Here is a 15554-nt window from a genome sequence, read left to right as displayed (position 1 = left end):
TACACCATCTGTTCTGCCTGTGGTCACATTATTTACATCCCTATCCAGCGTGCAAAAGGCCATTTCTGGCTATTTGACTGATGTATCTGCGACACTCCCATCACTCCCATCGAAATGCATTTGATAGTGTAACCCTCTCAGTTCATTACAACCTGTCACTGAAAATGGATGGCCTCTTTGCTACAAAATACATGTTCAATTCATTAGCATAAGAGTAACAGCAACAGCTGATGTCAAACCATCTTAGGACGTGAGAGACAGCATGGAAGCGGGATGGATGGCTGAGGAAGAAGGTGGAATAAACTAAGCAGGTTCTTAAACAAATAAGATCCTTTTAGGAAATCTGATGAGTAGCAATATGATGGTTTCAGACGTTTCTGAAACAAAAATGACATCTTACTCTGGTTAAGGACTCACTCACTCCCTGATCAATCTTTGTACATTATTCTCACCCATTCTGATCTGTTCTAAAACCCAAAGTGCAGATGGCCAGTCTCTTACACTTATGTACCAAGACTTTTCATCTTTCTGCTTTCTCATTTCCTACCAGGACACCAGCTCCTTGATGTCATGAAGTGCTCTAGTCTCCTTAAATTTCTCTCCCAAGCTATTATCTTTTTTGGCATTGAACTTGCTTCTAACACTATCTAGCTAAACTATAATAAAATTGTTTTGTGGTAATGAATTTATTTTACAATTACCTTTTGTTTATGATGCTGAAAGTGATACTGAATTTATATTTAGAATAATGACACACATTTTCTAAACAAATTTATTAAGCTGAAAAAGAATAATTATAAAGAAAAATAGTAAGTAAATAATATCTAGGTGTTATGTGGATATGGAAAATGTTGTGAAGATTGTACTCAATGACAGAAATTTTGAGAACACCTGTCAGAGTAGAGTAACAGAACAGAGTAACACCTGTTACCCGTGTTAGTAAACCTGATTTCTAGTCCAAGCTCTGTCATTTGCTGCCTGGAAGATATCAGAAAAGTCATGTAACTTCCATGTACTTCATTTGCTTCACCAGGAAAAGGAGGAATTTGACCTTCAATGATCTTTCAGTAAATAATAATAGCCACTGTTATATGAATACTTTTATGGGTCAGGCTGTGTAAAGCACACTACATAGGAACTCTCATTTGAGTTAACCCTCACGACAACCTGGCAAAAGAGACGCTGTCACTCTCATTTTAGAGATTGGAAAACAGACTCAGAGAGGTGAAGTAACATGCCCCAGACTGCACAGCTTGGACTCAGCTCAGATTGGTCTGACTCCTAAGTTGTGTTTCCACCTCCTAAGGGTAGCTCACATCTCGGATCTTATTGCAATACTAATGGCAATTACCATCCTGCAAAATCTCTCTAAGGGACTCAATTCTAAGATTCCTGGAGCTCTATTAACAGAAAAAAAAATTACAAAGGGCAGCATAATTTTACATTATTTTTTAAAAACAAATTCTAGGATTAAAAAAGTAACATTTATGGTATAAAATGCAGGAAGTACAGAAAAGTATAAAGAAGAAACAAAACATCACTTCTAATTCGACTACTCATAAATTACTATTTGGCTATATTTCCTCCCTGTCCTTGTCCCATGAATGTATGTTCAACTGCCCTCCAGTCCCAGGAGCAGTGGGTCCTCAGAAAAGGATGAAGACAATGTTAACTGATACCTTCAGTCTTCCTCCTCTCCCCTCTGCCCCTTTAGCTAACAGACAAATAACAAGGGTACAGTTTCTTGAGCACCTACTATATCAAGGCATATTGCTAGATCATTTCATTCTCATGACATCTTTATGAGACAAATACAGGGGTTTTTTTATTATTACTGCTATACAGATTTTATAGAGAATGTGGCTTAAAAGGTAAAGCAATCACCTTGCCCAAGGTCCTAGAATCTCTAGTGAGCTCTGCTTGCATGGCAATAACTCATTTTAGGGTAAGCACTTACAGTCCCTTAAAAGCACCCCCAGTATTGCATATACTGTGTTGAAATGTCCAAACTCAAGTAATCCAGAGCCTTGGCAAAAGTTTTCTCCTAACACTTACCAGAGAATACTAAGGCCCTCCAGTATCAATTGAATCCTAGGAATAACCCTGGACAACTAGAGATTCCCATGTTAGATGAGGAAACTAAACTCTAAAAGTGATGTCGGATTAGCTTTACATAAGAAAGACCTAGAAAAATTTATATAGCAGAATAGGAAAATTACATCAAGAAAAGGGGTCCCAAGGAAATGTCAGAATATGGTTCCAGTTTTGTTGTCATGAAGAATATGACATCTTAATTTGTTTTTGTTTTTCTACAGCTGTAAAATATCACTAATAAAATACAAAGATGTGTCACTTCATTTAAATTGGCCCTCTATCTACAAGTAGACTGAACCAAAACATAGACACAGAAAATCCATCACTGTGCAGTGATGGTTGATAAACTCTTCAGTATGAATAGATGCTGTAACACTACATTTGATTACACTGAAGTCTACTGTCAGAAACAATGCATTAAGACATGTTCAGTCAGTCCAGCACATGTGGACAGCAGGTTTCTAGGACAACCAATATAAACTACCAAACATTCTAAAAGTTAAGTCATTAAAGTTTTAAAGAAAAAATGTTTTATATATATAATTTTATATATCTCATTCTCAACATTAGGCTTTTTAACTGCATGTAATACGAATTAGTCTAGTCACTTATTCCAGTGTTGAATTCATGTTGGGTTTTGACATATTTTGAAACTGAGGAAGAAAATAGATTTTTATCAATATCCTGGTAAGTAGTTTGACGCTTGCCTGATTCTATAGATGAATAAATTATTTAAGATTAGTTGTCTCTGAAAAATGAAAAGTTACTCTGAACATTTCATTAGATGGTACATGTGAAAGTAATTAAATTTACTTTAAAGCCATTCAATGAATGATTTAAAAGAAACCTTCCAACATCTTCCAATCTAAGTGTTATGCAGAGAGGCTGATAAATCAATGGTCATTGTGCAAAGATTTTCTGTCAAGCATCTCTCTTAAATAAGAGACTTCTATTTATTTTTTTAATGAGTCCAGAGAAATGTGCTCAATATCCAACACCCAGGTAAAGTTCCTAACCCAGCACTGCTTTCTGAAAAGGAAAAATATTTATCTCTAAGATTTAACTGTGGAAAAAATGTGGTCAGACACATAACTATTGCAAGCTATTTTTTTTTCCAAACTTCCCCATCAGATCTCAATGTGATTGGAAGGTGGTTTTAACTTCTCAACAGTCTGATTGCCGTTAAACCAACTGGATTGTCTGTCAGATCCTGAAAGCTGTCACCTAACAGCACAGAGCCATCATCACTCAAGGATTTCAACTTTCCAAGTCTCATCAAGGTACCTGAACAAATCCTAAGAGGGGAAGAAAGCCTATGAGTGCACATTTTAAGAGTCAAGTAAATTCTTTAAATGCTATGTCACAATAGAGATGTTTTAAACTATGTGAGTTAGGAACCAAGAGTATTTGGACCCAACTAAAGTTTCAGTGTCAAAGAAATGTATGCTTTTTAATTCAAATTACACTACCCGTCCAGTTGCCTATCTAACTGAAATTCTGGATTTAATTTCAGGCTGAGATTGACTGTCCTGGTGTATCATCACTTAGTAAAGCATTTCATGGTCTGACCTCCCCATGAACAAATGCTTGACTTGGGGAAGATGTGCAGTAAAACAGCTAAGAATGTGTGTTCTGTGACAGGTTCAGATCCTCTGTACCATTACACCCCATGGGACCTTGGGCAATTTATTCAACCCTCTTATGTTTCTTTTTTAAGTCTCCGACCATGGGTTTGTGAAATAGCAATTTTAGAAATCCACTTTATAAGGTGGTTTTGAGGATTATGAGATTAAATACACAATATAAATGTTAATTTTTAGCATTAAATTGCATTGACTTATGAAAGTTTAACTGAATGTTGGAAACCATAATACTCACGGTCTAATCCTACTTCCATTTACTGTCTATACGACCTTAGGCAAAACGCATCATATCTGTAAGTATATTTTCTCATCTCTAAAATGAGAATAATAGTATCCGTCTTGTCTGTATCTCAAGAGTGTTGTGAGAGTCAAATGAAAAATATATATATATGAAAGTGCTCTATAGATAATAAGATAAACTACAAAATTTTTTTAACATGAAACCTAAGAATAAAGTCTTAAAATATAAATCAAGTAACCAAATGGAAGGGAGAACAGTTTCAGGGGCCTCTCCTCTCCAGACTTTTCTCTCAACCATGCCAAAAGGTGGGTCACTTCAGAAGCTTTTCAAAACATTATCTCAGAGCATGAAGCCAAGGAATCTTCATTTACTGCTCCTTGTTACAGACAAGAATAAATTTTAACCAAATTATAACCTAAAGAAAAGGCAGACACAGCATATTTATGTCCTAATAACTAGACACACATCTCCTTGAACCACAAGCTTCAGAGAAGTTGTTCTGACCTGTACTCTTCCTCAGAGACATAAACAAATCATGTTTCTCCTGATCTGATTCTGTACCTTTCCTAGTGACCAAAATCGTTCTTAAGAAGGGAAGTGAACAGTAATGACAAGAGAAGAGGATGTTAGACATACTTGAAATGTAATGGAATGTGAGGAAAGAAAAACAATGATTTCATCCTGTTAAAAAAATGAAGTCAGAGTACCTTACAGAGTGCATAATCCACAAAATGTTAAATCAGTGAGGGAAGGAAAACAAAGAAAATGATCACACTGCCTCAGGCAGGGCAGAATGGTAGAGTGGTTCAAAGTAGTGGTTTTGGAGTCAACTCCATTAGAATTTATATTAAGGTCCACTTCTTACTGGAATAGATTCAACCTCATCAGTTCTCAATCTCTTGATGTATTCTCTACATCAAGGAAAATACCGCTAAAATATCAGAGTGGCTATGAGGATTACATCAGATATGACATTATGTTTACACTTAACCCAGTGCCAGGAACACACTGGGTGCCCATTATACTGATGCTCTTACAACTAAGATGAGGATGATAATAAATCAGGAAAAGGTTTAGTCCCTGCATTAGTTTCCCAGGCTGCCGTAACAAATTGTCACAAACTGTGTGGCTTAAAATAACAGAAATTTATTACTTGACAGTTCTGGAAGTTAGAATTCTGAAATCAATAAGTCCATGCTCTTTCTGAAGGCTCTAGGGGGAGAATCTGTTCCTTGCCTTCCTCTTTGCTTCTGCGGTTCCCAGCCATCCCTGCTGCTCCTTGGCTTGTGGACATATCACTCCAATCTCTGCCTGTCATCACAGGGCATTCTCTCTGTGTGTTTTTCTCTGTGAGTCTTCCCTTCATATAAGGACACCAATCACTTTGGGTTAAGAGTCCCTCCTACTCCATCCAGTATGGCATCATCTTTTTTATTATTATTATTTTTTTTTTTTTTGCAGTACGCGGGCCTCTCACTGTTGTGGCCTCTCCCGCTGCAGAGCACAGGCTCCAGACGCACAGTCTCAGCAGCCATGGCTCATGGGCCCAGCCGCTCCGCGGCATGTGGGATCTTCCCGGACCGGGGCACGAACCCGCGTCCCCTGCAGCGGCAGGCGGACTCTCAACCACTGCGCCACCAGGGAAGCCCTGTATGGCATCATCTTAACTGGATAACATCTGCAAAGACCCTATTGCCAAATAAGGTCACATTCACAGATACCAAGGATTAGGACTTCAACATAGCTTTTCAACCCCAAAAGTTCCTAAGGAAGAAGAGAGAAATGAAGGATGCACACTTAGGCTTTTTCCCCAACCCCATTCCACACTACACCAGAAAATACTGCATTTGGTTCTAGAAAGTTTCTAACCATAAGTATGTTAAACACTGGAAATCAATCACAATAAAACACAAAACAATTTAGGAAGTGAAAGAGCTGGCTAATAAGGAAATCTAGCAAAAGTGAAGTAAGTGTGTTGGACAAACAAAATCCACAGGGAAAGAGTGAGAAGTTTGGATCAGTCCAGAAATCAGGAGTGAGATATTTTTCAGAAAGGATTAAGAATAACAAAGGGGATGAAATTAAATGAGCAGATGATTTAGGATGAGTACCAGGTGATCTGTCAGGTTAACAACAGTTCTAATGAATGACGGTCAGACAGAGAACATGGTGATTTAGCCATTAAAAATAGAGAGCATGGCATAAGAATTACTTATGGCCCAGCACGCTAAAGACAGTTATCAATTCCTTGCATACATCTTGGACACATACATTTTTCTATAAAGGGAATCCAAATGATGTGTAAATGAGCTGGGTCTTCTACACCACTGATCCGGGTATGGGGGCCCTCATTCCATATTCAGGATGAAGAGGAGAGCTGGAGTGATATAACAAGAAGTAGAGTGAGAATGCTTTACACCTCTCTCTCAGTCTATTGTCTTCTAGACCTCACCAGAACACTAGCTCCATATCCTGGCTCCACCACTGACACATCATTCTCAAAAAAGGAGGTAATATAATATCTAACTTCGCAGGTTAGTGAATCATCCCACGTAAAATCCTCAGCATGGTGGCAGGCACATGGTGAGTTCTCCATAAATGACAGCTACCAGCCTAGATTGTGATCTTATTTTCAAAGCCTATGGTGGTTTTCTTTATTGTGACAAAGTAAGCCAGCTCTTCTCTGCATCGACCAAGCAACATGTTTGTTGAGTACATGCTATGTCAACCAAGAGAACTACTATGTGCCCAGCACAAGGCTGGACTGAATAAGAGATTTAAAAACAAGCATCATGGGGCTTCCCTGGTGGCGCAGTGGCTGAGAGTCCGCCTGCCGATGCAGGGGACACGGGTTCGTGCCCCAGTCCGGGAAGATCCCACATGCCGCAGAGCAGCTGGGCCCGTGAGCCATGGCCGCTGAGCCTGTGCGTCCGGAGCCTGTGCTCCGCAACGGGAGAGGCCACAACAGTGAGAGGCCCGCCTACCGCAAAAAAACAAACAAAACCAAGCATCATGAATCTCCTCCACCTCAGAAGAGTTCCTGCCCCTACCCTATACCTGGTTGCAATTCCAGCCATTAGAGGCTAATTTTATTGCTTCACTTACGCTTCAACATAGCCTTAAAGTACGTTTTCTGTTTTCGGCAAATTACCCCGTCTCAGTGAACAAAGCTGTACCAGGAACCTTTTGTAATCCATCTCCCTCACAATAAGCTCAGCTAAGTACATCCAAAGGGTTTGAAGTCATTAGGGCAAGGCCAGCTGTCTCCTACCTGGAGTACCTCCAGAGGCTAATGGCTCTGCAGTGGCACTGAATATATTCATATGTATATGGTGTATGAGGAAGGCTCAGGAATTCAGTTTGAGGGAGGAAACACTCTCCCCCTTTATTGGTTCAAAACTTCAAGGGACTTCCCCAGGTGAAATCTGAAACTGGTCTGTGTACAGGAGGGCAAGGAGAGACCAAAGAAAGAGGCTGCCCACTCCAGGTTGGTAGGTGGCAGTTTTAACAAGCAAGAAAACTTTCGAGGCTTGTCTCAGGCAGCTACAAGATGAATAGATCTCCCAACCCACCGGCCAGGATCTTAAGAGTTCATATGTCTCTCTCTCTCTCTGTGTCTCGCTATCTCTCTCAGGATACTCACCTTTAGAACCTAGCCACCATGTTGTAAGAAAGCCCCAAAGGGTCCATATAGAGAAATACATGGAATGCCCCACGCAGAGAGAAACTGGAGTCCCAAGTCAACAGCCAGCATCAAAGGCCATAAATATGTCAAATTTTTCTGATCCACAAAATCTGTGAGTGTAATAAATGGTTGTTTATGCCACTAAATTTTCCTGTAATTTATCATGCAGCCATATTATCAGGAATATGTGCCACATTATGTCTTTTCTCTAGGAATTAACTTCCTTTTCCTGGAACATTTTCAATGTCCTAACATCTGAAATCAGACATTACCAACATCAGCCTTTTTCATCAACACCTATTCAAGTTATTAATTACAATTTATATATTACTTCTCTGGTCTTTTTTCATCCCTCAGACTATAGTGTTTCTTACTATAGCTTACTCCTATCTACTCCACTCTTCCTTTATCAAAGGGCTCTTCAAACTTAATGTGAATAATTGTCAGCCTTCATTGGAATTTAAGATCAATGAGGGTAGAATATCTGTCTTGTCCATCATTTTGCCCTCATGTGCATAGTAAATTATGCAAACGTGTGTTATGTGCTGAATCAGTATTTTCTGTCTGAATATATAAGTAACACAAGGCAAAAAATGAAAAAATTATTAAACTGAAATAGTTTAATTAAATTGATGATTCCCCCCAATTCAATGGATTTATAAATTGACTTGGAAAAGAAACCTTGAAATTAAAAATATTTATAATTTTTCCAGCCCAAGCCTTCAAGTGAAGATTGTTTCTTAGATTTTGTTAAATTGGTAGAGTTAAAAATTGTGAAAATAGAAAAAGGGTTCCATTGTTTAACATGAAACTTGCTGTATATGCCTGTAATTAGATCTGTGGTTTGGGGAAAATTGAATGCTAGAGAGGGTAGGGAAATTAGGGTAGAGAAATTATACCTACTCTGGTATAAATGGAAATGTTTCGAGACTGGTGTTAGCAGTTGTTTTTTATTATATGCAATGTAGTTCCTACTTTCATTTTCCTGCAAATAAAGCTGCCGGGATTTTTGGCCATTTAAGTGGTGGGGGGTGGTGGTGGGCGGGGAAGAGTTTCTATAGAGGTCTTAACTGGTTTCAATGGAGTAAACCATCCAGATGGTCTCAACAACACTTTGCTCTCTCGAGCCTCTTCCTTGAAACAACTCCTAGTGTGGGAACAGTGGATGGAGCCTACATTCCAAGGACAGAGACAGGGTGAGGAGCCTCTGATTGCCCTGGTCCAGCTTTTGGGTCAACCAACAGTCACATCCTCTCAACGACCTCCTCCAACACTCTTGCAGAAAAAAACTGTCAGGGATCACTAATGCTATCTTTAAATGTAGCCCTCTACGGCCATAGAGGGCAGGAAAAAGAGCACAAGTTTTGGATTTGATTCTTAATTTGACACTATTACTGCTCTGACCTTAGGCAAACTATTAAGCCTTTCTTAGCCACAATTTCCTCATAAAAATGGAGATAATAATATACACAGTCAACATCTAAAACATATAAGTACTAGATAAATGGTAGAAGAGGGAATTGTTTTCAAGTAATTCTGACATCATCATGAAAAGACATTTACTTGGTAGAGAAATCGGTACTAAGAAAATTTCTAAGAGACAAAGTTCATTTTCTAATTCTGCTTTTTGTAAAAAGAGAATAAAGGCAGGAGCATATCTCTGACTCGTAACATTTCCCAACAAGTAAAATTCCTTTTAAGAACCCATTCAAACAGCATGAATACATGGGCTTTACTTTTTTTCTCCAGTCCTTGAATAACAATTTGGTTGCGTAAAATAACTGTGATCAGTTTGAATGAAACCAGAAATAGAACAATACAGTTAAACCTTACTCTCTGTATAGAATAATGGAAGTCTGCTAACTTCTGAAATAGTGCAAAGAAACATTTGTGCATAATGCCTATTAGAGGAAATTAAATGTATTTCAGCAAAGCACACACAAAAAAGGCTACTATCTCTCTAAATTGTTTAGATTTTTCTAAGAGATTACAGTGGTTTACCATTTTTTGAAGTTCTGAAATTTAAAAGGATAGAGTTTGTTAAACAAATATTGTTTTCTCCTCTTTTATTCCTTCTCTTCACACAGGTCACTTCCCATCCCTAGCAAAATTCATCCTGAAAACCTAGTATATATCTTTCCATATTGTTATCAAAGACCATAAAGTCATATCCACACATATGTATGTACACACATGCATATTTATATGCCCCCAATTATATCATATAATTTCATACAATGATGAAACTCTCCTACCTGGAAATCATGTGTGTCCCCAATGTTTTTTATAAATTTTTATCAACCTAATTCATGCACATAGGAAAAAAAGATTATATAGCACTGAATTTAAAAAGAAAAACAGTATTTATTGTCCCATCCTTCCCTAATCACCAAGTGTGCTGGCCAAAAGCCAGACCCCCTGTTTTTAACAATGTACTCTCTACTCTCCCCAGCTTCCAAATCCCAAACCTCTCTAAACTGGGGAGGGAAAATTTTTATTTCTTTAAAAAAATGTATTTTCCTGTGTACATTTCAGGGTGTGACTTTCTCCACCCTTCTCCATCAATTATCTTCCTCTATCTTATTCTGTCTAAAAAAAAAAAAAATGTTCAAATGTCTATTCCCACTGATGTCTGTTCTCCTATTTGTCCTTGTATTTTTTTCACCCACTTACTATCATGTTAGTGAGGGCTGGAAAAAGTAAAAGGAGACAAACACATTGACAAATCCACCTTCTTAAACCATAAGGTCACCCATGACTTTTATAAGAGTAATTAATAGCGAAATAAACCAGAAGCAAGGGGAGGCAAAAACCATATGCCCACACTATTCACTGAATAAATGTTGTATCCAGGCCCACCATCCACAATATCTCTTTTGATCATCATGTGATCAAAGAATATGTGATACAACCTATTATTTATATTTTAAGATGAGGAAACTGAGGCTACTTAGGACCAGTCAGTAAAATTCCCTAGACTAACACAAATGGTAAATGGTGACCAAAATTTCTATTTAGGTCTTTCAGGCCCCAAATTTGATCCATGTCCCACTAAATCGCACAGCCTCTTTTTTCCTCAGGTATATCCTGAAGTCATTGTTAAATTTAATCCATCATTTGTCTCACTTTTCAGTGCTTTAAAATGATACCTGAAATTTTTAAGTATAACCATGAGACACTGAGTAAGCCACACTGTTAAAAATATAACAAGATAATATAGAATAAAACAACCCCTAGAAACCTACTTTAACAACTTTCCTTATACCTGGAAAGAAAAATAAGGCTGAATGACTTGCAGCAGAAAGTCTGAAACTAGCATTATCAATTTAATCTTTCATTATAACAAGAGAACTCAATTAACCACAACATTTAACTGACCAAGAGTTCTGACAATAAAGATTTAGCCATAATTTTGTAGTTTGTAATTCTTTAGAATATGATTGAACTATCCAGAGGCATTCAAGTGAAAAAAAATGACTATAACTGAGATAAAGCAGGAACAAGAATATAATTTAAGTTTAATAAGTCATCTCAGAAGGCTTTTTTATTTTTCTCTCAGCTGCCATGCTAACATGAAAAGTATCAAAATCAGGTGTGATGATTCCTATTGCGGCTAGAATTATTATAGAATAATACAATAATGTGATTCGATGCTGATACCTGTCTCTATTTGCCAGCGAATTCTGTAGTCGTTTGAATCTATTCTCCCTTTTGAGTAATTCATAAAGCAAAGGCTTTAGACCGCCATCATAACATCTGGCTAGAACGATTCCTGACACACAGTAGGCGCTCAATAAATGTTTATGGACGAATGAATGATTCTTACAACATATACTGCCAGAGAACTAATGTATTTTTCAAAACTCCATAAATACATAGACCCTCAAGTCAATTATTATTTAATCTTAACAGACTCTTTTACTGGGAATAACAAGATTACAAGCTAGAAAAGATAATGAGAGAAGAAAAGAATTGGGTGTGATGGATATATTTTAGAACTCATCAAACTGGGACTCTTCACCTTCTACCCTAGGGCAGATCACAGTTCTTACACACTCATGAAAGCTAATCTTAAGGGCAGCAAAGGGGAAACATGCTACAAATTTGAACCTGAGCTGAACATCAGTGTTTTATATATTCTACTTTTACAGGTGAGGTTCTCAGAGGACTAGGAATAGTCTAGACCAGGCTGGTACCTCTTGACAAACCTATGATGTAAGTAACAATTATTACTTTCTCCATTTTACAAATAAAGAAGCTGAGCCAGTCATGTACCACAATGTTCACTGCAGCTCTACTTACAATAGCCAGGACATGGAAGCAACCTAAGTGTCCATCAACAGATGAATGGATAAAGAAGATGCAGCACATATATACAATGGAATATGACTCAGCCATAAAAAGAAACGAAATTGAGTTATTTGTAGTGAGGTGGATGGACCTAGAGTCTGTCATACAGACTGAAGTAAGTCAGAAAGAGAAAAACAAATACCATATGCTAACACATATATATGGAATCTAAGAAAAGAAAAAAGAAAAGGTCATGAAGTACCTAGGGGTAAGACGGGAATAAAGACAGACCTACTAGAGAATGGACTTGAGGATATGGGGAGGGGAAAGGGTAAGCTGTGACAAAGTGAGAGAGTGGCAGGGACATATATACACTACCAAACGTAAAATAGATAGCTAGTGGGAAGCAGCCGCATAGCACAGGGAGATCAGCTCGGTGCTTTGTGACCACCTAGAGGGGTGGGATAGGGAGGGAGGGAGGGAGATGCAAGAGGGAAGTGATATGGGAACATATGTATATGTACAACTGATTCACTTTGTTATAAAGCAGAAACTAACACACCATTGTAAAGCAATTATACTCCAATAAAGATGTTAAAAAAAAAAAAAAGAAGCTGAGCCATGGAGAGGCTAAGCAGCTAGCGGGCACTGAGATAGGGTGTGAGGAAAGCTGAAGAGCTCCAAATTACCTTTGCCAAGACCTCCCAAGCTCCCTGCCTCAAACTCACCAATCAACAACCTCAGTGAGAAGCTACAGCTAATCCAGGTCTTTAGTTTTTTGCCAACTCACCCACAGTGTTCAGAGCCACCACCAAACACCCTTTGCCCAATCCTCACACCTCTGGCATTTTCAAAGAAAGTAGTTGTTTGTAGTGCAAATTTAGCCAATTTGTGCTCCTTAAAGTATACCAGCGGCAAAGTGTAATTTCTTTCTTTCTTTCTTTTAAGTGAAGAAATCTAAACTCATTTTTTCGCAACGTATTTTAAAATGTGAATTTTAAAAAGACTTAGCAAACATTAATAGAGTATCTTCTATGTTTGACTCAGCAACTTATTTTTAAATGTGACATTTTTAATAGGTTTAACAAATACTTATGTAGTACAGTCTCTGACTTAGGATGGTTCGACTTACGATTTTTCGACTTTACGACGGTGTGAAGGTGAGACACGCTGGGACCCAGGCCCTGGGATCCTTGGCTGCAGTGCTTGCAGGACTGGACAAACGTCTCCTCCAACAACAGAATATAAAGAAACTATAAAGGAGTAAAAATAACTGCATGCAGAGGCAGCTGGGGCAAATTATAAGTAACAAGATAGAAAAAGACCAAAAACCCAGCAGCCGCTTCTGAGGTGCCGGAAGCAAAAGCAAGGTGCATACTGCGCATGATCCCTGCGCAAGCCATCAAGGGGCTGGGCCGACTGCCTTAGCCACACCTCCAGCCTGGACGCGCCCACAACCTCACGCCATTTAAGGGACCAGCTCACCCCCTCTTAAGGAGCGAGCAAGGAAGCCCGTTACTTGTTTTCGCTCCCTCGTCCTGCAGCACCAGTGCCAATAAAGCCTTGCCTGAATGTCTTGTCTGGCCTCATCAACTTTTATTGATTAAAGAGTCCAAGAACCCAAGTAGGTAATAAAAGCAATACACATTTAGTAGAAACCGTACTTGGAATTTTGAATTTTGATCTTCTCCCAGGCCAGAGAGATGTAGCACGATACTCTCTCATGATGCAGGGCAGCAGCAACAAGCCACAGCTCCTAGGCAGCCACGTGATCGTGGGAGTAAACAACAGATACACTTATAACCAACTATTCTGTACCCAGACAACCATTCTGTTTTTCCCTTTCAGTAAAATATTCAATAGATTGCGTGAGATATTCAACACTTTATTATAAAATAGGCTCTGTGTTAGATGATTTTGCCCAACTGTAGGCTAATGTAAATGTTCTGAGCACATTTAAGGTGGGCTCGGCTAATCTCTGATATTCAGTAGGTTGGGTGTATTAAATGCATTTTCAACCTAGGACATTTTCAACTTACCTTGGGTTTATCTGGATGTAACTCCATCTTAAGTCGAGGAAGATGTGTGCTCTAAATGCACCAGACACAGTATAAATATTTACTCATTTAATCCTCCTAACAACTAAAGGCAGCAGATAAATTATTCCTTATTTTACAGATGAGTAAACAGAGTATCAGAGAGGCAAAGTAACTTACTCAAGGTCACACAGCTAGTGAATAGGAGAAGCAGGATTCAAATCCAGGCCACCTGGTCACAGAGACTGTGCATGATTATAGGAAGGAAGGAAATGGAGAGGCTCTGCTGGGAGAAATAACCACGGTTTCAAAGCCTTTGTAGGAAAATCAACAAGACTCAGTGATATTAACGTATTCAAGCATCAAAGCCAAAGGAGTCCCCATTCATTTCTGAAAAACTCAACTCCAGAGTTCTATGCCTTCCCTTAGACCTCAATTATTTGCAATTATTGGTTGAAGAACACATATGCAGAAATACTAGTGGGAAATAAGAATGTCTTGATATTTAGACATAATGTGCCAAATAAACTTAAGCCTTATATGTATATGCATAATTTATTTCCAGGTTAGATGGAAAATAAACTAGTTATGATGTATACAAATAGCCAAATAGATAAGGCATCTACTTGTAGTAAAAATTGTATTTATTCCTGATCTCCTTACAATCATTTGGTGCATGCAAGATAGCAAATGTTCAATCTGGAGAAGGAAGGAGTCTCGGTTGTGTGTTTTACTGACCACTCAATGCCAGCATGTCCCCCTGTGCTGGGGGAGGGCATTCAGTGATGACTGGCACCATGACAGCTCCAACAACTGGGGTTTCCCCTCATAGTCTTATCTCCACACGTTACAAAGATCAAACTAACAAATTATAAATGAGTATTCGACATAAATGTGAATTCATACAATAATAAGTACATGTGGTATCCATAATCAGAACTCACACACACACACAGTAACTCTCAATGAGCACAAGAAAGTCAAAATTTTTGAGAAATGTAAAATGAATCATGTTTGTTCCTAGTCCCCCAAATTATGCACAGCTTTCAGTCCAAATCAACAGCTAATTCATTGAATGACCTGCAGCTAATATCTGATTAATGAGTCAATTACCAGGAAGCACTTAAAAAATATGAAGAGCTGTATAAATGTTAAGGATATTATCTTCAAAAGTCTCTCTAGGCGGGGCAAATAGCTCTTCACTCCCATCTGTCTTTGCATTTCTTTTCGCTCACCATGAACAATTCATTCTCTCCTGTAATCTTATTTTTGCAACTCAGAACTAATTCCATCCAGAACTAATTCTCCAGGAATGGTATCTCCACATTATAGGGGACTGTTTTGACAGCTTGCCAAGCCATGGATTGTGCTTTGAAAAATTCACAAAACATATAATTCATTAGAGAAGGCAAGAGATTACCCACAAACGGTATTACCTGCCAACAGGTAAGTAAGCACCTTAGCCTTCTTGGAGAGAGCCATATGAGATACCGCACAAAATGGAAAAGATAGAATCATAAGCAAGGCAAAATTAAATATTCTAAATATAAAATACAGTATTCTAA

At 38.3% G+C, this 15554-nt stretch overlaps 1 long non-coding RNA gene across 1 annotated transcript in view; it reads right to left on the bottom strand.

Moving 5' to 3' along the window:
• Positions 1–13305, bottom strand: part of LOC117308861 (uncharacterized) — a 224739-nt gene extending 211434 nt beyond the window's left edge. The window contains exon 1 of the long non-coding RNA XR_004523117.2: positions 13086–13305. This is a non-coding gene — a long non-coding RNA (uncharacterized lncRNA). The remainder of the gene's footprint in view (positions 1–13085) is intronic.
• Positions 13306–15554: the final 2249 nt, after the last annotated feature.

This window comes from Tursiops truncatus, chromosome 18, assembly GCF_011762595.2.
Source record: "Tursiops truncatus isolate mTurTru1 chromosome 18, mTurTru1.mat.Y, whole genome shotgun sequence".
Classification (NCBI taxonomy): domain Eukaryota; kingdom Metazoa; phylum Chordata; class Mammalia; order Artiodactyla; family Delphinidae; genus Tursiops; species Tursiops truncatus.
Note: the sequence above shows the minus strand (reverse complement) of the source record. Positions and strands in the feature narration are given on the sequence as shown.